Source organism: Oncorhynchus gorbuscha, unplaced genomic scaffold, assembly GCF_021184085.1.
Source record: "Oncorhynchus gorbuscha isolate QuinsamMale2020 ecotype Even-year unplaced genomic scaffold, OgorEven_v1.0 Un_scaffold_672, whole genome shotgun sequence".
NCBI lineage: Eukaryota > Metazoa > Chordata > Actinopteri > Salmoniformes > Salmonidae > Oncorhynchus > Oncorhynchus gorbuscha.
The window spans coordinates 110,001-134,940 of record NW_025745760.1 but is presented as its reverse complement, the minus strand read 5'-3'; the positions used below and the strand labels follow the sequence as shown (position 1 = coordinate 134,940).

The 24,940-nt window shown below is 34.2% G+C and overlaps 1 protein-coding gene and 1 long non-coding RNA gene across 2 annotated transcripts in view; both read right to left on the bottom strand.

The window, feature by feature from the left end:
- Positions 1–22,188: 22,188 nt before the first annotated feature.
- LOC124019756 lies at positions 22,189–23,756 on the bottom strand. Its single transcript, XR_006835838.1, has 2 exons — positions 22,728–23,756; positions 22,189–22,663 (listed from the first exon to the last, which is right to left on the bottom strand). It is a non-coding gene; the product is annotated as an uncharacterized LOC124019756 (long non-coding RNA).
- Positions 23,757–24,903: 1,147 nt separating this feature from the next.
- Positions 24,904–24,940, bottom strand: part of LOC124019755 (protocadherin-17-like) — an 87,700-nt gene continuing 87,663 nt past the window's right edge. Inside the window, exon 3 of the mRNA XM_046335179.1 lies at positions 24,904–24,940. This exon is cut by the window's right edge and continues 1,276 nt beyond it. The gene's annotated coding sequence lies outside the window, so the exon portion shown is untranslated.

The following is a 24,940-nucleotide window of genomic DNA, read 5'->3' as shown; positions in this document are numbered from 1 at the left end:
GTAGTGAATATGAGATAGTGTAGTGAATAGGTGAATATGAGATAGTGTAGTGAATAGGTGAATATGAGATAGTGTAGTGAATAGGTGAATATGAGATAGTGTATAGTGTAGTGAATAGGTGAATATGAGATAGTGTATAGTGTAGTGAATAGGTGAATATGAGGTAGTGTAGTGAATATGAGATAGTGTAGTGAATATGTGAATATGAGATAGTGTAGTGAATATGAGATAGTGTAGTGAATATGTGAATATGAGATAGTGTAGTGAATAGGTGAATATGAGATAGTGTAGTGAATAGGTGAATATGAGATAGTGTAGTCAATAGGTGAATATGAGATAGTGTAGTGAATATGAGATAGTGTAGTGAATATGAGATAGTGTAGTGAATAGGTGAATATGAGATGTTTAGTGAATAGGTGAATATGAGATAGTGTAGTGAATATGATATAGTGTAGTGAATAGGTGAATATGAGATGTGTAGTGACTAGGTGAATATGAGATGTGTAGTGACTAGGTGAATATGAGATGTGTAGTGACTAGGTGAATATGCGATAGTGTAGTGAATAGGTGAATATGAGATAGTGTATAGTGTAGTGAATAGGTGAATATGAGATGTGTAGTGAATAGGTGAATATGAGATGTGTAGTGAATAGGTGAATATGAGATAGTGTAGTGAATAGGTGAATATGAGATAGTGTAGTGAATATGATATAGTGTAGTGAATAGGTGAATATGAGATGTGTAGTGACTAGGTGAATATGAGATAGTGTAGTGAATATGTGAATATGAGATAGTGTATAGTGTAGTGAATAGGTGAATATGAGATGATAGTGAATAGGTGAATATGAGATAGTGTAGTGAATATGATATAGTGTAGTGAATAGGTGAATATGAGATAGTGTAGTGAATAGGTGAATATGAGATAGTGTAGTGAATAGGTGAATATGAGATAGTGTAGTGAATATGATATAATGTAGTGAATAGGTGAATATGAGATGTGTAGTGACTAGGTGAATATGAGATAGTGTAGTGAATATGTGAATATGAGATAGTGTATAGTGTAGTGAATAGGTGAATATGAGATGTGTAGTGAATAGGTGAATATGAGATAGTGTAGTGAATATGATATAGTGTAGTGAATAGGTGAATATGAGATAGTGTAGTGAATAGGTGAATATGAGATAGTGTAGTGAATATGAGATAGTGTAGTAAATAGGTGAATATGAGCTGTGTAGTGACTAGGTGAATATGAGATGTGTAGTGAATAGGTGAATATGAGATAGTGTAGTGAATATGAGATAGTGTAGTGAATAGGTGAATATGAGATAGTGTAGTGAATAGGTGAATATGAGATAGTGTAGTGCATAGGTGAATATGAGATAGTGTATAGTGTAGTGAATAGGTGAATATGAGAGTATAGTGTAGTGAATAGGTGAATATGAGGTAGTGTAGTGAATATGAGATAGTGTAGTGAATATGTGAATATGAGATAGTGTAGTGAATATGAGATAGTGTAGTGAATAGGTGAATATGAGATAGTGTAGTGAATAGGTGAATATGAGATAGTGTAGTGAATATGAGATAGTGTAGTAAATAGTGAATATGAGATAGTGTAGTGAATAGGTGAATATGAGATAGTGTAGTGAATAGTGTAGTGAATATGATATAGTGTAGTGAATAGGTGAATATGAGATGTGTAGTGACTAGGTGAATATGAGATAGTGTAGTGACTAGGTGAACATGAGATGTGTAGTGACTAGGTGAATATGAGATAGTGTAGTGAATAGGTGAATATGAGATAGTGTAGTGAATATGAGATAGTGTAGTGAATAGGTGAATATGAGATAGTGTAGTGAATAGGTGAATATGAGATAGTGTAGTGAATAGGTGAATATGAGATAGTGTATAGTGTAGTGAATAGGTGAATATGAGATAGTGTATAGTGTAGTGAATAGGTGAATATGAGGTAGTGTAGTGAATATGAGATAGTGTAGTGAATATGTGAATATGAGATAGTGTAGTGAATATGTGAATATGAAATAGTGTAGTGAATATGTGAATATGAGATAGTGTAGTGAATATGTGAATATGAGATAGTGTATAGTGTAGTGAATAGGTGAATATGAGATGTGTAGTGAATAGGTGAATATGAGATAGTGTAGTGAATATGATATAGTGTAGTGAATAGGTGAATATGAGATGTGTAGTGACTAGGTGAATATGAGATGTGTAGTGACTAGGTGAATATGAGATAGTGTAGTGAATAGGTGAATATGAGATAGTGTATAGTGTAGTGAATAGGTGAATATGAGATGTGTAGTGAATAGGTGAATATGAGATAGTGTAGTGAATATGTGAATATGAGATAGTGTATTGTGTAGTGAATAGGTGAATATGAGATGTGTAGTGAATAGGTGAATATGAGATAGTGTAGTGAATATGATATAGTGTAGTGAATAGGTGAATATGAGATGTGTAGTGACTAGGTGAATATAGTGTAGTGACTAGGTGAATATGAGATGTGTAGTGAATAGGTGAATATGAGATAGTGTAGTGAATAGGTGAATATGAGATAGTGTAGTGAATAGGTGAATATGAGATAGTGTAGTGAATATGAGATAGTGTAGTGAATAGGTGAATATGAGATAGTGTAGTGAATAGGTGAATATGAGATAGTGTAGTGAATAGGTGAATATGAGATAGTGTATAGTGTAGTGAATAGGTGAATATGAGATAGTGTATAGTGTAGTGAATAGGTGAATATGAGGTAGTGTAGTGAATATGAGATAGTGTAGTGAATATGTGAATATGAGATAGTGTAGTGAATATGAGATAGTGTAGTGAATATGTGAATATGAGATAGTGTAGTGAATAGGTGAATATGAGATAGTGTAGTGAATATGAGATAGTGTAGTAAATAGGTGAATATGAGATAGTGTAGTGAATAGGTGAATATGAGATAGTGTAGTGAATAGGTGAATATGAGATAGTGTAGTCAATAGGTGAATATGAGATAGTGTAGTGAATATGAGATAGTGTAGTGAATATGAGATAGTGTAGTGTATAGGTGAATATGTGATGTTTAGTGAATAGGTGAATATGAGATAGTGTAGTGAATATGATATAGTGTAGTGAATAGGTGAATATGAGATGTGTAGTGACTAGGTGAATATGAGATGTGTAGTGACTAGGTGAATATGAGATAGTGTAGTGACTAGGTGAATATGAGATAGTGTAGTGAATAGGTGAATATGTGATGTTTAGTGAATAGGTGAATATGAGATAGTGTAGTGAATATGATATAGTGTAGTGAATAGGTGAATATGAGATGTGTAGTGATAGGTGAATATGAGAGTGAATAGGTGAATATGAGATAGTGTAGTGACTAGGTGAATATGAGATAGTGTAGTGAATAGGTGAATATGAGATAGTGTAGTGAATAGGTGAATATGAGATAGTGTATAGTGTAGTGAATAGGTGATTATGAGATAGTGTATAGTTTAGTGAATAGGTGAATATGAGGTAGTGTAGTGAATATGAGATAGTGTAGTGAATATGTGAATATGAGATAGTGTAGTGAATATGTGAATATGAAATAGTGTAGTGAATATGTGAATATGAGATAGTGTATAGTGTAGTGAATAGGTGAATATGAGATGTGTAGTGAATAGGTGAATATGAGATAGTGTAGTGAATATGATATAGTGTAGTGAATAGGTGAATATGAGATGTGTAGTGACTAGGTGAATATGAGATGTGTAGTGACTAGGTGAATATGCGATAGTGTAGTGAATAGGTGAATATGAGATAGTGTATAGTGTAGTGAATAGGTGAATATGAGATGTGTAGTGAATAGGTGAATATGAGATAGTGTAGTGAATATGTGAATATGAGATAGTGTATAGTGTAGTGAATAGGTGAATATGAGATGTGTAGTGAATAGGTGAATATGAGATAGTGTAGTGAATATGATATAGTGTAGTGAATAGGTGAATATGAGATGTGTAGTGACTAGGTGAATATGAGCTGTGTAGTGACTAGGTGAATATGAGATGTGTAGTGAATAGGTGAATATGAGATAGTGTAGTGAATAGGTGAATATGAGATAGTGTAGTGAATAGGTGAATATGAGATAGTGTAGTGAATATGAGATAGTGTAGTGAATAGGTGAATATGAGATAGTGTAGTGAATAGGTGAATATGAGATAGTGTAGTGAATAGGTGAATATGAGATAGTGTATAGTGTAGTGAATAGGTGAATATGAGATAGTGTATAGTGTAGTGAATAGGTGAATATGATAGTGTAGTGAATATGAGATAGTGTAGTGAATATGTGAATATGAATAGTGTAGTGAATATGAGATAGTGTAGTGAATATGTGAAATGAGATGAGAATAGTGTAGTGAATATGTGAATATGAGATAGTGTAGTGAATAGGTGTGAGATATGAGTGATAGGTGAATATGAGATAGTGTAGTGAATAGGTGAATATGAGATAGTGTAGTGAATAGGTGAATATGAGATAGTGTAGTGAATATGAGATAGTGTAGTGAATAGGTGAATATGAGATGTGTAGTGTAGTGAATATGAGCTGTGTAGTGACTAGGTGAATATGAGATGTGTAGTGAATAGGTGAATATGAGATAGTGTAGTGAATAGGTGAATATGAGATAGTGTAGTGAATAGGTGAATATGAGATAGTGTAGTGAATATGAGATAGTGTAGTGAATAGGTGAATATGAGATAGTGTAGTGAATAGGTGAATATGAGATAGTGTAGTGAATAGGTGAATATGAGATATAGTAGTGAATAGGTGAATATGAGATAGTGTATAGTGTAGTGAATATGAATATGAGGTAGTGAATAGTGAATATGAGATAGTGTAGTGAATATGAGATAGTGTAGTGAATAGTGTAGTGAATATGAATATGAGATAGTGTAGTGAATAGGTGAATATGAGATAGTGTAGTGAATATGAGATAGTGTAGTGTATAGGTGAATATGAGATGTTTAGTGAATAGGTGAATATGAGATATAGTGAATATGATATAGTGTAGTGAATAGGTGAATATGAGATAGTGTAGTGACTAGGTGAATATGAGATAGTGTAGTGAATAGGTGAATATGAGATAGTGTAGTGACTAGGTGAATATGAGATAGTGTAGTGAATAGGTGAATATGTGAATAGTGAATAGTGAATATGAGATAGTGTAGTGAATATGATATAGTGTAGTGAATAGGTGAATATGAGAGTGTAGTGAATAGGTGAATATGAGATGTGTAGTGAATAGGTGAATATGAGATAGTGTAGTGAAGGTGAATATGAGATAGTGTAGTGAATAGGTGAATATGAGATAGTGTAGTGAATAGGTGAATATGAGATAGTGTAGTGAATAGGTGAATATGAGATAGTGTAGTGAATATGAGATAGTGTAGTGTGAATATGAGATGTGTAGTGAATAGGTGAATATGAGATAGTGTAGTGAATAGGTGAATATGAGATAGTGTAGTGAATATGAGATAGTGAGAATAGGTGAATATGAGATAGTGTAGTGAATAGGTCAATATGAGATAGTGTAGTGCATAGGTGAATATGAGATAGTGTATAGTGTAGTGAATAGGTGAATATGAGATAGTGTATAGTGTAGTGAATAGGTGAATATGAGGTAGTGTAGTGAATATGAGATAGTGTAGTGAATATGTGAATATGAGATAGTGTAGTGAATATGAGATAGTGTAGTGAATAGGTGAATATGAGATAGTGTAGTGAATAGGTGAATATGAGAAAGTGTAGTGAATATGAGATAGTGTAGTAAATAGGTGAATATGAGATAGTGTAGTGTAGTGAATATGAGATAGTGTAGTGAATATGAGATAGTGTAGTGAATATGATATAGTGTAGTGAATAGGTGAATATGAGATGTGTAGTGACTAGGTGAATATGAGATAGTGTAGTGACTAGGTGAACATGAGATGTGTAGTGAATAGGTGAATATGAGATAGTGTAGTGAATAGGTGAATATGAGATAGTGTAGTGAATATGAGATAGTGTAGTAAATAGGTGAATATGAGATAGTGTAGTGAATAGGTGAATATGAGATAGTGTAGTGAATAGGTGAATTTGAGATAGTGTATAGTGTAGTGAATAGGTGAATATGAGATAGTGTAGTGTAGTGAATAGGTGAATATGAGATAGTGTAGTGAATATGTGAATGAGAAATAGTGTAGTGAATATGTGAATATGAAATAGTGTAGTGAATATGTGAATATGAGATAGTGTAGTGAATAGGTGAATATGAGATGTGTAGTGAATAGGTGAATATGAGATAGTGTAGTGAATATGATATAGTGTAGTGAATAGGTGAATATGAGATGTGTAGTGAATAGGTGAATATGAGATGTGTAGTGACTAGGTGAATATGAGATAGTGTAGTGAATAGGTGAATATGAGATAGTGTAGTGTAGTGAATAGGTGAATATGAGATGTGTAGTGAATAGGTGAATATGAGATAGTGTAGTGAATAGGTGAATATGAGATAGTGTAGTGAATATGATATAGTGTAGTGAATAGGTGAATATGAGATGTGTAGTGACTAGTGAATATGAGATAGTGTAGTGAATATGTGAATATGAGATAGTGTATAGTGTAGTGAATAGGTGAATATGAGATAGTGTAGTGAATATGTGAATATGAGATAGTGTAGTGAATATGTGAATATGAGAGTGTATAGTGTAGTGAATAGGTGAATATGAGATAGTGAATAGGTGAATATGAGATAGTGTAGTGAATATGATATAGTGTAGTGAATAGGTGAATATGAGATGTGTAGTGACTAGGTGAATATGAGATGTGTAGTGACTAGGTGAATATGAGATAGTGTAGTGAATAGGTGAATATGAGATAGTGTATAGTGTAGTGAATATGTGAATATGAGATGTGTAGTGAATAGGTGAATATGAGATAGTGTAGTGAATATGTGAATATGAAATAGTGTAGTGAATATGTGAATATGAGATAGTGTATAGTGTAGTGAATAGGTGAATATGAGATGTGTAGTGAATAGGTGAATATGAGATAGTGTAGTGAATATGATATAGTGTAGTGAATAGGTGAATATGAGATGTGTAGTGACTAGGTGAATATGAGATGTGTAGTGACTAGGTGAATATGCGATAGTGTAGTGAATAGGTGAATATGAGATAGTGTATAGTGTAGTGAATATGTGAATATGAGATGTGTAGTGAATAGGTGAATATGAGATAGTGTAGTGAATATGTGAATATGAGATAGTGTATTGTGTAGTGAATAGGTGAATATGAGATGTGTAGTGAATAGGTGAATATGAGATAGTGTAGTGAATATGATATAGTGTAGTGAATAGGTGAATATGAGATGTGTAGTGACTAGGTGAATATGAGATGTGTAGTGACTAGGTGAATATGAGATGTGTAGTGAATAGGTGAATATGAGATAGTGTAGTGAATAGGTGAATATGAGATAGTGTAGTGAATAGGTGAATATGAGATAGTGTAGTGAATATGAGATAGTGTAGTGAATAGGTGAATATGAGATAGTGTAGTGAATAGGTGAATATGAGATAGTGTAGTGAATAGGTGAATATGAGATAGTGTATAGTGTAGTGAATAGGTGAATATGAGATAGTGTATAGTGTAGTGAATAGGTGAATATGAGGTAGTGTAGTGAATATGAGATAGTGTAGTGAATATGTGAATATGAGATAGTGTAGTGAATATGAGATAGTGTAGTGAATATGTGAATATGAGATAGTGTAGTGAATAGGTGAATATGAGATAGTGTAGTGAATAGGTGAATATGAGATAGTGTAGTGAATAGGTGAATATGAGATAGTGTAGAATATGAGATAGTGTAGTGAATATGAGATAGTGTAGTGAATAGGTGAATATGTGATGTTTAGTGAATAGGTGAATATGAGATATAGGTGAATATGAGATAGTGTAGTGAATAGGTGAATATGAGATGTGTAGTGACTAGGTGAATATGAGATGTGTAGTGTAGGTGAATATGAGATGTGTAGTGACTAGGTGAATATGAGATAGTGTAGTGAATAGGTGAATATGAGATAGTGTAGTGAATAGGTGATATGAGATGTAGTGAATAGGTGAATATGAGATAGTGTAGTGAATAGGTGAATATGAGATAGTGTAGTGAATAGGTGAATATGAGATAGTGTAGTGAATATGATATAGTGTAGTGAATAGGTGAATATGAGATGTAGTGACTAGGTGAATATGAGATAGTGTAGTGAATATGTGAATATGAGATAGTGTATAGTGTAGTGAATAGGTGAATATGAGATGTGTAGTGAATAGGTGAATATGAGATAGTGTAGTGAATATGATATAGTGTAGTGAATAGGTGAATATGAGATAGTGTAGTGAATAGGTGAATATGAGATAGTGTAGTGAATAGGTGAATATGAGATAGTGTAGTGAATATGTGTAGTGAATAGGTGAATATGAGATGTGTAGTGACTAGGTGAATATGAGATAGTGTAGTGAATATGTGAATATGAGATAGTGTATAGTGTAGTGAATAGGTGAATATGAGATGTGTAGTGAATAGGTGAATATGAGATAGTGTAGTGAATATGATATAGTGTAGTGAATAGGTGAATATGAGATAGTGTAGTGAATAGGTGAATATGAGATAGTGTAGTGAATATGAGATAGTGTAGTAAATAGGTGAATATAGTGTAGTGATAGGTGAATATGAGATGTGTAGTGAATAGGTGAATATGAGATAGTGTAGTGAATATGAGATAGTGTAGTGAATAGGTGAATATGAGATAGTGTAGTGAATAGGTGAATATGAGATAGTGTAGTGCATAGGTGAATATGAGATAGTGTATGTAGTGAATAGGTGAATATGAGATAGTGTATAGTGTAGTGAATAGGTGAAATAGTGTAGTGAATATGAGATAGTGTAGTGAATATGTGAATATGAGATAGTGTAGTGAATATGAGATAGTGTAGTGAATAGGTGAATATGAGATAGTGTAGTGAATAGGTGAATATGAGAAAGTGTAGTGAATATGAGATAGTGTAGTAAATAGATGAATATGAGATAGTGTAGTGACTAGGTGAATATGAGATAGTGTAGTGAATATGAGATAGTGTAGTGAATATGATATAGTGTAGTGAATAGGTGAATATGAGATGTGTAGTGACTAGGTGAATATGAGATAGTGTAGTGACTAGGTGAACATGAGATGTGTAGTGACTAGGTGAATATGAGATAGTGTAGTGAATAGGTGAATATGAGATAGTGTAGTGAATATGAGATAGTGTAGTAAATAGGTGAATATGAGATAGTGTAGTGAATAGGTGAATATGAGATAGTGTAGTGAATAGGTGAATTTGAGATAGTGTATAGTGTAGTGAATAGGTGAATATGAGATAGTGTATAGTGTAGTGAATAGGTGAATATGAGGTAGTGTAGTGAATATGAGATAGTGTAGTGAATATGTGAATATGAGATAGTGTAGTGAATATGTGAATATGAAATAGTGTAGTGAATATGTGAATATGAAATAGTGTAGTGAATATGTGAATATGAGATAGTGTATAGTGTAGTGAATAGGTGAATATGAGATGTGTAGTGAATAGGTGAATATGAGATAGTGTAGTGAATATGATATAGTGTAGTGAATAGGTGAATATGAGATGTGTAGTGACTAGGTGAATATGAGATGTGTAGTGACTAGGTGAATATGCGATAGTGTAGTGAATAGGTGAATATGAGATAGTGTATAGTGTAGTGAATAGGTGAATATGAGATGTGTAGTGAATAGGTGAATATGAGATAGTGTAGTGAATATGTGAATATGAGATAGTGTATTGTGTAGTGAATAGGTGAATATGAGATGTGTAGTGAATAGGTGAATATGAGATAGTGTAGTGAATATGATATAGTGTAGTGAATAGGTGAATATGAGATGTGTAGTGACTAGGTGAATATAAGCTGTGTAGTGACTAGGTGAATATGAGATGTGTAGTGAATAGGTGAATATGAGATAGTGTAGTGAATAGGTGAATATGAGATAGTGTAGTGAATAGGTGAATATGAGAATAGTGTAGTGAATATGAGATAGTGTAGAATAGGTGAATATGAGATAGTGTAGTGAATAGGTGAATATGAGATAGTGTAGTGAATAGGTGAATATGAGATAGTGTGTAGTGAATAGGTGAATATGAGATAGTGTATAGTGTAGTGAATAGGTGAATATGAGATAGTGTAGTGAATATGAGATAGTGTAGTGAATAGGTGAATATGAGATAGTGTAGTGAATATGAGATAGTGTAGTGAATATGTGAATATGAGATAGTGTAGTGAATAGGTGAATATGAGATAGTGTAGTGAATATGAGATAGTGTAGTAAATAGGTGAATATGAGATAGTGTAGTGAATAGGTGAATATGAGATAGTGTAGTGAATAGGTGAATATGAGATAGTGTAGTCAATAGGTGAATATGAGATAGTGTAGTGAATATGAGATAGTGTAGTGAATATGAGATAGTGTAGTGTATAGGTGAATATGTGATGTTTAGTGAATAGGTGAATATGAGATAGTGTAGTGAATATGATATAGTGTAGTGAATAGGTGAATATGAGATGTGAGATAGTGAATATGAGATGTGTAGTGACTAGGTGAATATGAGATAGTGTAGTGACTAGGTGAATATGAGATAGTGTAGTGAATAGGTGAATATGTGATGTTTAGTGAATAGGTGAATATGAGATAGTGTAGTGAATATGATATAGTGTAGTGAATAGGTGAATATGAGATGTGTAGTGACTAGGTGAATATGAGATGTGTAGTGACTAGGTGAATATGAGATAGTGTAGTGACTAGGTGAATATGAGATAGTGTAGTGAATAGGTGAATATGAGATAGTGTAGTGAATAGGTGAATATGAGATAGTGTATAGTGTAGTGAATAGGTGAATATGAGATAGTGTATAGTTTAGTGAATAGGTGAATATGAGGTAGTGTAGTGAATATGAGATAGTGTAGTGAATATGTGAATATGAGATAGTGTAGTGAATATGTGAATATGAAATAGTGTAGTGAATATGTGAATATGAGATAGTGTATAGTGTAGTGAATAGGTGAATATGAGATAGTGTAGTGAATATGAGATAGTGAGTGAATATGATATAGTGTAGTGAATAGGTGAATATGAGATGTGTAGTGACTAGGTGAATATGAGATGTGTAGTGACTAGGTGAATATGAGATAGTGTAGTGAATAGGTGAATATGAGATAGTGTATAGTGTAGTGAATAGGTGAATATGAGATGTGTAGTGAATAGGTGAATATGAGATAGTGTAGTGAATATGTGAATATGAGATAGTGTATAGTGTAGTGAATAGGTGAATATGAGATGTGTAGTGAATAGGTGAATATGAGATAGTGTAGTGAATATGATATAGTGTAGTGAATAGGTGAATATGAGATGTGTAGTGACTAGGTGAATATGAGATGTGTAGTGAATAGGTGAATATGAGATAGTGTAGTGAATAGGTGAATATGAGATAGTGTAGTGAATAGGTGAATATGAGATAGTGTAGTGAATAGGTGAATATGAGATAGTGTAGTGAATATGAGATAGTGTAGTGAATAGGTGAATATGAGATAGTGTAGTGAATAGGTGAATATGAGATAGTGTAGTGAATAGGTGAATATGAGATAGTGTATAGTGTAGTGAATAGGTGAATATGAGATAGTGTATAGTGTAGTGAATAGGTGAATATGAGGTAGTGTAGTGAATATGAGATAGTGTAGTGAATAGGTGAATATGAGATAGTGTAGTGAATATGAGATAGTGTAGTGAATATGTGAATATGAGATAGTGTAGTGAATAGGTGAATATGAGATAGTGTAGTGAATATGAGATAGTGTAGTAAATAGGTGAATATGAGATAGTGTAGTGAATAGGTGAATATGAGATAGTGTAGTGAATAGGTGAATATGAGATAGTGTAGTGAATAGGTGAATATGAGATAGTGTAGTGAATATGAGATAGTGTAGTGAATAGGTGAATATGAGATGTGTAGTGACTAGGTGAATATGAGCTGTGTAGTGACTAGGTGAATATGAGATGTGTAGTGAATAGGTGAATATGAGATAGTGTAGTGAATAGGTGAATATGAGATATAGTGAATAGTGAGATAGTGTAGTGAATATGAGATAGTGTAGTGAATAGGTGAATATGAGATAGTGTAGTGAATAGGTGAATATGAGATAGTGTAGTGAATAGGTGAATATGAGATAGTGTATAGTGTAGTGAATAGGTGAATATGAGATAGTGTAGTGAATAGGTGAATATGAGATAGTGTAGTGAATATGAGATAGTGTAGTGAATATGTGAATATGAGATAGTGTAGTGAATATGAGATAGTGTAGTGAATATGTGAATATGAGATAGTGTAGTGAATAGGTGAATATGAGATAGTGTAGTGAATATGAGATAGTGTAGTGTATAGGTGAATATGTGATGTTTAGTGAATAGGTGAATATGAGATAGTGTAGTGAATATGATATAGTGTAGTGAATAGGTGAATATGAGATGTGTAGTGACTAGGTGAATATGAGATGTGTAGTGACTAGGTGAATATGAGATAGTGTAGTGACTAGGTGAGATAGTGTAGTGAATAAGTGAATATGAGATGTGTAGTGAATAGGTGAATATGAGATAGTGTAGTGAATATGAGATAGTGTAGTGAATAGGTGAATATGAGATAGTGACTAGGTGAATATGAGATGTGTAGTGACTAGGTGAATATGAGATAGTGTAGTGAATAGGTGAATATGAGATAGTGTAGTGAATAGGTGAATATGAGATAGTGTAGTGAATAGGTGAATATGAGAGATAGTGTAGTGAATATGAGATAGTGAATGAATAGGTGAATATGAGGTAGTGTAGTGAATATGAGATAGTGTAGTGAATATGTGAATATGAGATAGTGTAGTGAATATGTGAATATGAAATAGTGTAGTGAATATGTGAATATGAGATAGTGTATAGTGTAGTGAATAGGTGAATATGAGATGTGTAGTGAATAGGTGAATATGAGATAGTGTAGTGAATATGATATAGTGTAGTGAATAGGTGAATATGAGATGTGTAGTGACTAGGTGAATATGAGATGTGTAGTGATAGGTGAATATGCGATAGTGTAGTGAATAGGTGAATATGAGATAGTGTATAGTGTAGTGAATAGGTGAATATGAGATGTGTAGTGAATAGGTGAATATGAGATAGTGTAGTGAATATGTGAATATGAGATAGATAGTGTAGTGAATAGGTGAATATGAGATGTGTAGTGAATAGGTGAATATGAGATAGTGTAGTGAATATGAGATAGTGTAGTGAATAGGTGAATATGAGATGTGTAGTGACTAGGTGAATATGAGCTGTGTAGTGACTAGGTGAATATGAGATGTGTAGTGAATAGGTGAATATGAGATAGTGTAGTGAATATGAGATAGTGTAGTGAATAGGTGAATATGAGATAGTGTAGTGAATAGGTGAATATGAGATAGTGTAGTGAATAGGTGAATATGAGATAGTGATAGTGTAGTGAATAGGTGAATATGAGATAGTGTGTAGTGAATAGGTGAATATGAGATAGTGTAGTGAATATGAGATAGTGAATATGTGTGAGATAGTGTGAATATGAGATAGTGTAGTGAATATGTGAATATGAGATAGTGTAGTGAATATAGATAGTGTAGTGAATATGTGAAGATAGTGTAGTGAATATGAGATAGTGTAGTGAATATGTGAATATGAGATAGTGTATAGTGTAGTGAATATGAGATAGTGTAGTGAATAGGTGAATATGAGATAGTGTAGTGAATATGTGAATATGAGATAGTGTAGTGAATAGGTGAATATGAGATAGTGTAGTGAATATGAGATAGTGTAGTGAATAGGTGAATATGAGATAGTGTAGTGAATATGTGAATATGAGATAGTGTAGTGAATATGTGAATATGAGATAGTGTAGTGAATAGGTGAATATGAGATAGTGTAGTGAATATGAGATAGTGTAGTGAATAGGTGAATATGAGATAGTGTAGTGAATAGGTGAATATGAGATAGTGTAGTGAATATGAGATAGTGTAGTGAATAGGTGAATATGAGATAGTGTAGTGAATAGGTGAATATGAGATAGTGTAGTGAATATGAGATAGTGTAGTGAATGAGATAGTAGTGAATATGAGATAGTGTAGTGAATAGGTGAATATGAGAGTGTAGTGAATAGGTGAATATGAGATAGTGTAGTGAATAGGTGAATATGAGATAGTGTAGTGAATAGGTGAATATGAGTATAGTGTAGTGAATAGGTGAATATGAGATAGTGTAGTGAATAGGTGAATATGATAGTGTAGTGAATATGAGATAGTGTAGTGAATATGTGAATATGAGATAGTGTAGTGAATATGAAATAGTGTAGTGAATATGTGAATATGAGATAGTGTAGTGAATATGAGATATAGTGTAGTGAATATGAGATAGTGTAGTGAATATGAGATAGTGTAGTGAATAGGTGAATATGAGATAGTGTAGTGAATATGAGATAGTGTAGTGAATATGAGATAGTGTAGTGACTAGGTGAATATGAGATAGTGTAGTGAATAGGTGAATATGAGATAGTGTAGTGAATAGGTGAATATGAGATAGTGTAGTGAATATGAGATAGTGTAGTGAATAGGTGAATATGAGATAGTGTAGTGAATATGTGAATATGAAATAGTGTAGTGAATAGGTGAATATGAGATAGTGTAGTGAATAGGTGAATATGAGATAGTGTAGTGAATATGAGATAGTGTAGTGAATAGGTGAATATGAGATAGTGTAGTGAATATGAGATAGTGTAGTGAATATGTGAATATGAGATAGTGTAGTGAATATGAGATAGTGTAGTGAATAGGTGAATATGAGATAGTGTAGTGAATAGGTGAATATGAGATAGTGTAGTGAATATGAGATAGTGTAGTGAATAGGTGAATATGAGATAGTGTAGTGAATAGGTGAATATGAGATAGTGTAGTGAATAGGTGAATATGAGATAGTGTAGTGAATATGAGATAGTGTAGTGAATAGGTGAATATGAGATAGTGTAGTGAATAGGTGAATATGAGATAGTGTAGTGAATAGGTGAATATGAGATAGTGTAGTGAATAGGTGAATATGAGATATAGTGAATATGAGATAGTGTAGTGAATATGTGAATATGAGATAGTGTAGTGAATAGGTGAATATGAGATAGTGTAGTGAATAGGTGAATATGAGATAGTTTAGTGAATAGGTGAATATGAGATAGTGTAGTGAATATGAGATAGTGTAGTGAATATGTGAATATGAGATAGTGTAGTGAATATGTGAATATGAAATAGTGTAGTGAATATGTGAATATGAGATAGTGTAGTGAATATGTGAATATGAGATAGTGTAGTGAATAGGTGAATATGAGATAGTGTAGTGAATATGAGATAGTGTAGTGAATAGGTGAATATGAGATAGTGTAGTGATAGGTGAATATGAGATAGTGTAGTGAATATGAGATAGTGTAGTGAATAGGTGAATATGAGATAGTGTAGTGAATAGGTGAATATGAGATAGTGTAGTGAATAGGTGAATATGAGATAGTGTAGTGAATATGTGAATATGAGATAGTGTAGTGAATAGGTGAATATGAGATGTGTAGTGAATAGGTGAATATGAGATAGTGTAGTGAATATGATATAGTGTAGTGAATAGGTGAATATGAGATAGTGTAGTGAATATGAGATAGTGTAGTGAATAGGTGAATATGAGATAGTGTAGTGAATAGGTGAATATGAGATAGTGTAGTGAATAGGTGAATATGAGATAGTGTAGTGAATAGGTGAATATGAGATAGTGTAGTGAATATGAGATAGTGTAGTGAATAGGTGAATATGAGATAGTGTAGTGAATAGGTGAATATGAGATAGTGTAGTGAATAGGTGAATATGAGATAGTGTATAGTGTAGTGAATAGGTGAATATGAGATAGTGAGATAGTGAATAGTGAATATGAGGTAGTGTAGTGAATATGAGATAGTGTAGTGTAGTGAGATAGTGTAGTGAATATGAGATAGTGTAGTGAATATGTGAATATGAGATAGTGTAGTGAATAGGTGAATATGAGATAGTGTAGTGAATATGAGATAGTGTAGTGAATAGGTGAATATGAGATAGTGTAGTGAATAGGTGAATATGAGATAGTGTAGTGAATAGGTGAATATGAGATAGTGTAGTGAATAGGTGAATATGAGATAGTGTAGTGAATATGAGATAGTGTAGTGAATATGAGATAGTGAGTGTATAGTGAATATGTGATGTTTAGTGAATAGGTGAATATGAGATAGTGTAGTGAATATGAGATAGTGTAGTGAATAGGTGAATATGAGATGTAGTGACTAGGTGAATATGAGATAGTGTAGTGAATAGGTGAATATGAGATAGTGTAGTGAATAGGTGAATATGAGATATAGTGAATAGGTGAATATGTGAGATAGTGAATAGTGAATATGAGATATAGTGAATATGAGATAGTGTAGTGAATAGGTGAATATGAGATGTGTAGTGACTAGGTGAATATGAGATGTGTAGTGACTAGGTGAATATGAGATAGTGTAGTGTAGGTGAATATGAGATAGTGTAGTGAATAGGTGAATATGAGATAGTGTAGTGAATAGGTGAATATGAGATAGTGTATAGTGTAGTGAATAGGTGATTATGAGAGATAGTGTAGTGAATAGGTGAATATGAGATAGTGTAGTGAATATGAGATAGTGTAGTGAATATGTGAATATGAGATAGTGTAGTGAATATGTGAATATGAAATAGTGTAGTGAATATGTGAATATGAGATAGTGTAGTGAATAGGTGAATATGAGATGTGTAGTGAATAGGTGAATATGAGATAGTGTAGTGAATATGATATAGTGTAGTGAATAGGTGAATATGAGATAGTGTAGTGACTAGGTGAATATGAGATGTGTAGTGAATAGGTGAATATGAGATAGTGTAGTGAATAGGTGAATATGAGATAGTGTATAGTGTAGTGAATAGGTGAATATGAGATAGTGTAGTGAATAGGTGAATATGAGATAGTGTAGTGAATATGTGAATATGAGAGTGTATAGTGTAGTGAATAGGTGAATATGAGATGTGTAGTGTAGGTGAATATGAGATAGTGTAGTGAATATGATATAGTGTAGTGAATAGGTGAATATGAGATGTGTAGTGACTAGGTGAATATGAGCTGTGTAGTGACTAGGTGAATATGAGATGTGTAGTGAATAGGTGAATATGAGATAGTGTAGTGAATATGAGATAGTGTAGTGAATAGGTGAATATGAGATAGTGTAGTGAATAGGTGAATATGAGATAGTGTAGTGAATAGGTGAATATGAGATAGTGTATAGTGTAGTGAATAGGTGAATATGAGATAGTGTAGTGAATATGAGATAGTGTAGTGAATAGGTGAATATGAGATGTGTAGTGACTAGGTGAATATGAGATGTGTAGTGACTAGGTGAATATGAGATAGTGTAGTGAATAGGTGAATATGAGATAGTGTATAGTGTAGTGAATAGGTGAATATGAGATAGTGTAGTGAATATGAGATAGTGTAGTGAATAGGTGAATATGAGATAGTGTAGTGAATAGGTGAATATGAGATGTGTAGTGAATAGGTGAATATGAGATAGTGTAGTGAATATGATATAGTGTAGTGAATAGGTGAATATGAGATGTGTAGTGACTAGGTGAATATGAGCTGTGTAGTGACTAGGTGAATATGAGATGTGTAGTGAATAGGTGAATATGAGATAGTGTAGTGAATATGAGATAGTGTAGTGAATAGGTGAATATGAGATAGTGTAGTGAATAGGTGAATATGAGATAGTGTAGTGAATAGGTGAATATGAGATAGTGTATAGTGTAGTGAATAGGTGAATAGGAGATAGTGTATAGTGTAGTGAATAGGTGAATATGAGGTAGTGTAGTGAATATGAGATAGTGTAGTGAATATGTGAATATGAGATAGTGTAGTGAATATGAAATAGTGTAGTGAATATGTGAATATGAGATAGTGTAGTGAATATGAGATAGTGTAGTGAATATGAGATAGTGTAGTGACTAGGTGAATATGAGATAGTGTAGTGAATATGTGAATATGAGATAGTGTAGTGAATAGGTGAATATGAGATAGTGTAGTGAATATGAGATAGTGTAGTGAATAGGTGAATATGAAATAGTGTAGTGAATATGTGAATATGAAATAGTTTAGTGAATATGTGAATATGAGATAGTGTAGTAAATAGGTGAATATGAGATAGTGTAGTGAATATGAGATAGTGTAGTGAATATGTGAATATGAGATAGTGTAGTGAATAGGTGAATATGAGATAGTGTAGTGAATATGCGATAGTGAAGTGAATAGGTGAATATGAGATAGTGTAGTGAATAGGTGAATATGAGATAGTGTAGTGAATATGAGATAGTGTAGTGAATAGGTGAATATGAGATAGTGTAGTGAATATGAGATAGTGAAGTGAATAGGTGAATATGAGATAGTGTAGTGAATAGGTGAATATGAGATAGTGTAGTGAATAGGTGAATATGAGATAGTGTAGTGAATAGGTGAATATGAGATAGTGTATAGTGTAGTGAATAGGTGAATAGGAGATAGTGTATAGTGTAGTGAATAGGTGAATATGAGGTAGTGTAGTGAATATGAGATAGTGTAGTGAATATGTGAATATGAGATAGTGTAGTGAATATGAAATAGTGTAGTGAATATGTGAATATGAGATAGTGTAGTGAATATGAGATAGTGTAGTGAATATGTGAATATGAGATAGTGTAGTGAATATGAGATAGTGTAGTGAATATGTGAATATGAGATAGTGTAGTGAATATGAGATAGTGTAGTGAATATGAGATAGTGTAGTGACTAGGTGAATATGAGATAGTGTAGTGAATATGTGAATATGAGATAGTGTAGTGAATAGGTGAATATGAGATAGTGTAGTGAATATGAGATAGTGTAGTGAATAGGTGAATATGAAATAGTGTAGTGAATATGTGAATATGAAATAGTGTAGTGAATATGTGAATATGAGATAGTGTAGTGAATAGGTGAATATGAGATAGTGTAGTGAATATGAGATAGTGTAGTGAATAGGTGAATATGAGATAGTGTAGTGAATATGAGATAGTGTAGTGAATATGTGAATATGAAATAGTGTAGTGAATATGCGATAGTGAAGTGAATAGGTGAATATGAGATAGTGTAGTGAATAGGTGAATATGAGATAGTCTAGTGAATATGAGATAGTGTAGTGAATAGGTGAATATGAGATAGTGTAGTGAATAGGTGCATATGAGATAGTGTAGTGAATAGGTGAATATGAGATAGTGTAGTGAATAGGTGAATATGAGATAGTGTAGTGAATATGAGATAGTGTAGTGAATATGTGAATATGAGATAGTGTAGTGAATAGGTGCATATGAGATAGTGTAGTGAATAGGTGAATATGAGATAGTGTAGTGAATAGGTGAATATGAGATAGTGTAGTGAATATGAGATAGTGTAGTGAATAGGTGAATATGAGATAGTGTAGTGACTAGGTGAATATGAGATAATGTAGTGAATAGGTGAATATGAGATAGTGTAGTGAATAGGTGAATATGAGATAGTGTAGTGAATAGGTGAATATGAGATAATGTAGTGAATAGGTGAATATGAGATAGTGTAGTGAATAGGTGAATATGAGATAGTGTAGTGAATAGGTGAATATGAGATAGTGTATAGTGTAGTGAATAGGTGAATATGAGATAGTGTAGTGAATAGGTGAATATGAGATAGTGTATAGTGTAGTGAATAGGTGAATATGAGATAGTGTATAGTGTAGTGAATAGGTGAATATGAGATAGTGTAGTGAATAGGTGAATATGAGATAGTGTAGTGAATAGGTGCATATGAGATAGTGTAGTGTATATGAGATAGTGTAGTGAATAGTTGAATATGAGATAGTGTAGTGAATATGAGATAGTGTAGTGAATAGGTGAATATGAGATAGTGTAGTGAATAGGTGAATATGAGATAGTGTAGTGAATATGAGATAGTGTAGTGTATAGGTGAATATGAGATGTGTAGTGAATAGGTGAATATGAGATATTGTAGTGAATATGATATAGTGTAGTGAATAGGTGAATATGAGATGTGTAGTGAATAGGTGAATATGAGATGTGTAGTGACTAGGTGAATATGAGATAGTGTAGTGACTAGGTGAATATGAGATAGTGTAGTGAATAGGTGAATATGAGATAGTGTAGTGAATAGGTGAATATGAGATAGTGTAGTGAATAGGTGAATATGAGATAGTGTATAGTGTAGTGAATAGGTGAATATGAGATGTGTAGTGAATATGATATAGTGTAGTGAATAGGTGAATATGAGATAGTGTAGTGAATATGAGATAGTGTAGTGAATAGGTGAATATGAGATAGTGTAGTGAATAGGTGAATATGAGATAGTGTAGTGAATATGAGATAGTGTAGTGAATATGAGATAGTGTAGTGAATATGAGATAGTGTAGTGAATAGGTGAATATGAGATGTGTAGTGAATAGGTGAATATGAGATGTGTAGTGAATAGGTGAATATGAGATAGTGTAGTGAATATGAGATAGTGTAGTGAATAGGTGAATATGAGGTAGTGTAGTGAATATGAGATAGTGTAGTGAATAGGTGAATATGAGATAGTGTAGTGAATATGAGATAGTGTAGTGAATAGGTGAATATGAGATAGTGTAGTGAATATGAGATAGTGTAGTGAATAGGTGAATATGAGATAGTGTAGTGAATAGGTGAATATGAGATAGTGTAGTGAATAGGTGAATATGAGATGTGTAGTGAATAGGTGAATATGAGATGTGTAGTGAATAGGTGAATATGAGATAGTGTAGTGAATATGAGATAGTGTAGTGAATATGAGATAGTGTAGTGAATAGGTGAATATGAGATAGTGTAGTGAATAGGTGAATATGAGATAGTGTAGTGAATAGGTGAATATGAGATAGTGTAGTGAATATGATATAGTGTAGTGAATAGGTGAATATGAGATAGTGTAGTGAATAGGTGAATATGAGATAGTGTAGTGAATAGGTGAATATGAGATAGTGTAGTGAATATGATATAGTGTAGTGAATAGGTGAATATGAGATAGTGTAGTGAATATGAGATAGTGTAGTGAATAGGTGAATATGAGATAGTGTAGTGAATAGGTGAATATGAGATAGTGTAGTGAATATGAGATAGTGTAGTGAATATGAGATAGTGTAGTGAATAGGTGCATATGAGATGTGTATATTCATATGAGATCCAGAAATAGACATGTGTGTTTTCCTACGCTGCTGTGTCTGTGAAAGACGACAGTTTATCGAGCCCCCCGGGACAACACCGTTTAGATGAAGTCCCAGATGGTTCCTCTGCTTCCTATATCGTAACACAAACCCTGAACTTTAATAACTCAGCGCGTGATTTAATGAAACCTGCTCTTGTACAGCTAAAGACACGAAACATGGTTATATCCATTTGAATGTTAAATGAGTTGGTGATGTTTGAGTTTCTCCTCATCGGTGTCGAGCGATGCGATGATCCGTATCGAACAGACAGAAAGAACACAGATCACCGTTTTCCTGTTTTTTTGTCCTTTATATAAAACACACAATCTGATTCTGGACCAGAGCTTTTTCAGGAGCCACAAGTTGAACATGAACAATAGAAGCGTGTATTTGTCTGTGTCCTAAAATAGCACCCTTATTCCCTATGTAGTGCACTACTTTTTGAGTAAAGTTCTATTAGGGTCCTGGTAAACAAAATAAAGTAGTGCACTTATATAGGGAATAAGAGTTCCATTTGGAACACACAGTATTATTCTGTGTATAATCGTCATGGTAACAACTCCACATAATGGCAGTTTTTTTTTGTATTTTTGGAAAAATTACAATAAATATAAACTCAATAGTGTAATAAGAACAGTAAAAATAGTCTCAACGGTTGTTGTTGTTTGTTGTTGTTTTTTTGTTTTTTTTTTTTTGTTTTGTGTTGTAATAAATAATAATCATTGTGATTTCAGGTTGGATAAGAGAGGAGATCACACCTGAAAGACCAGTGAAACCCATCCTGTAAAGGACGTAATGAGTAGAGAGGAGGACACACCTGAAAGACCAGTGAAACCCATCCTGTAAAGGACGTAATGAGTAGAGAGGAGGACACACCTGAAAGACCAGTGAAACCCATCCTGTAAAGGACGTAATGAGTAGAGAGGAGGACACACCTGAAAGACCAGTGAAACCCATCCTGTAAAGGACGTAATGAGTAGAGAGGAGAACACACCTGAAAGACCAGTGAAACCCATCCTGTAAAGGACGTAATGAGTAGAGAGGAGGACACACCTGAAAGACCAGTGAAACCCATCCTGTAAAGGACGTAATGAGTAGAGAGGAGGACACACCTGAAAGACCAGTGAAACCCATCCTGTAAAGGACGTAATGAGTAGAGAGGAGGACACACCTGAAAGACCAGTGAAACCCATCCTGTGTAAAGGACGTGAAAATGAGTAGAGAGGAGGACACACAGACGGAAAAAAAACAAAACAAAAAAATACCCAAAGGATTGAGTCCTAAACGGAACACTATAAACTACGTAGTGCACTAGTTTTGATCAGAGCCCTATGAGTGTCCCTATGGGCCCTGGTCAAAACTAGTGCACTCCACAGGAAACAGGTTGCTATTCGGGATACATCCCCAAACTGATTTAAACTCATAGAGTTCGACAAGCTACTAAGGAGAGGTCATCAAAATACAATATAAAGCCCATGTATATTGCAACACAACGATATATTAATTTAATAAAATACACATTATAGCTCTTGTACATGTAACAATTTGGCTCAAATGCACAGAAAATTGCAGATTTAAAAAACAAAACCAAAAAAATAAGTCAATCTTTTTGTTGTTGTTGATGTTAAAACACATTAAATTGGATACATTGTTGAACATTTAATGATATTGTGTAATAGTGGGCAGGTGAAGGGACTGTTGTTTTTTTTTCTTGGAAACAGTCACAGCGGTGTCCTTTAGTGTCGTTTTGAATAAATATCTCCAACTTGTCAACTTCACTTCAACTTCAGGACACCGTTTTTCTTTCAGATTCTTTTTCTTCTGAAGTTTTTTTTATTGTTTTTTTTTTTACAAAATGTATAAATATTTTTTTTATGGGGGAATATGGACACTATACATAAATTGAGAGTACATATATTAATCTGTATGATTTCTATAGATATATCTTTTCACAGTTGATGGAAAAAACAATATCCCTTTTTAGTAAAGGATTGTGATCGCTGAAGAACGGGAGGCTCAGACAAGTAGACTCACTATACAGGAAGCTGATGGCACGGTTTGATGAGGCGCTTTACATCTCATGTGTGTACACAGCGTGGTTGTGTGTGTACAGTGTGTGTACGTATACGTGTGTGTGTGTGTGTGTGTTAGACTTCCCCAGTCTGGAATGTTCCGTGTGAATAATGATATAGAAGCACATGGTTTCACAGGTGACTATAAAGAACAGGATTAGGACAGGTGAGATATGCTGACACATTTTAGAACCCCACCTCCCCCTCCCTGACCCCACCTCCCCCTCCCTGACCCCACCTCCCCCCTCCCTGACCCCACCTCCCCTCCCTGACCCCACCCCACCTCCCCTCCCTGACCCCCCACCTGACCCCACCCTCCCCTGACCCCAGCTGTCCCTGACCCCACCTCCTCCTCCCTGACCCCACCGACCCCTCCCTGACCCCACCGACCCCTCCCTGACCCCACCTCCCCCTCTCTGACCCCACCTCCCCCTCTCTGACCCCACCCCCCCCCCCATACCCCTAAATGACCAACCTGTTTAAGATACGGTTTTCCTTTTGCACTTTTAAACATCAATATTAAAAAAGTTTAGAGAAGTGTTTTGTCTGTCTCTCCGCGGGTCGTCGGTCAGAACCAAACCAAAGTTCAAGTCAGGAACCAACTCTGTCTGCTCTTCCGGGTCCCTGACTCTCAGGACCTGTCCTCCGATTGTCATGATAGACCATTATAATAATCTTCCCAGAAGCCAATGGCTGCGTTCACACTTCACGTAAGCAACACACACACACACACACAAACAGATGTGTAAGCTTGTCCCGGCAAAGGAAAGAGCATGAACACACATTAACAATGAACTGGTGGCCACTTGGATTAAAAGCTTGCAGGGAGCCAGACAGAAGCTGCTCATTCCTGTCATTCCCAAAGAATCACATTAACAATGAGCTGGTGGCCACTTGGATTAAAAGCTTGCAGGGAGCCAGACAGAAAGTGCCCAGCATTCTGTCATTCCCAAAGAATCACAAAAAGAGTCAAAGAAGTTCAACAGAATTCAGCTGTCCATGTTTCAGTCGTTCTGAATTCAGCTGTCCATGTTTCAGTCCTTCTGAATTCAGCTGTCCATGTTTCAGTCCTTCTGAATTCAGCTGTCCATGTTTCAGTCCTTCTGAATTCAGCTGTCCATGTTTCAGTCCTTCTGAATTCAGCTGTCCATGTTTCAGTCCTTCTGAATTCAGCTGTCCACGTTTCAGTCCTTCTGAATTCAGCTGTCCATGTTTCAGTCCTTCTGAATTCAGCTGTCCATGTTTCAGTCCTTCTGAATTCAGCTGTCCATGTTTCAGTCCTTCTGAATTCAGCTGTCCATGTTTCAGTCCTTCTGAATTCAGCTGTCCATGTTTCATGTTTCAGTCCTTCTGAATTCAGCTGTCCATGTTTCAGT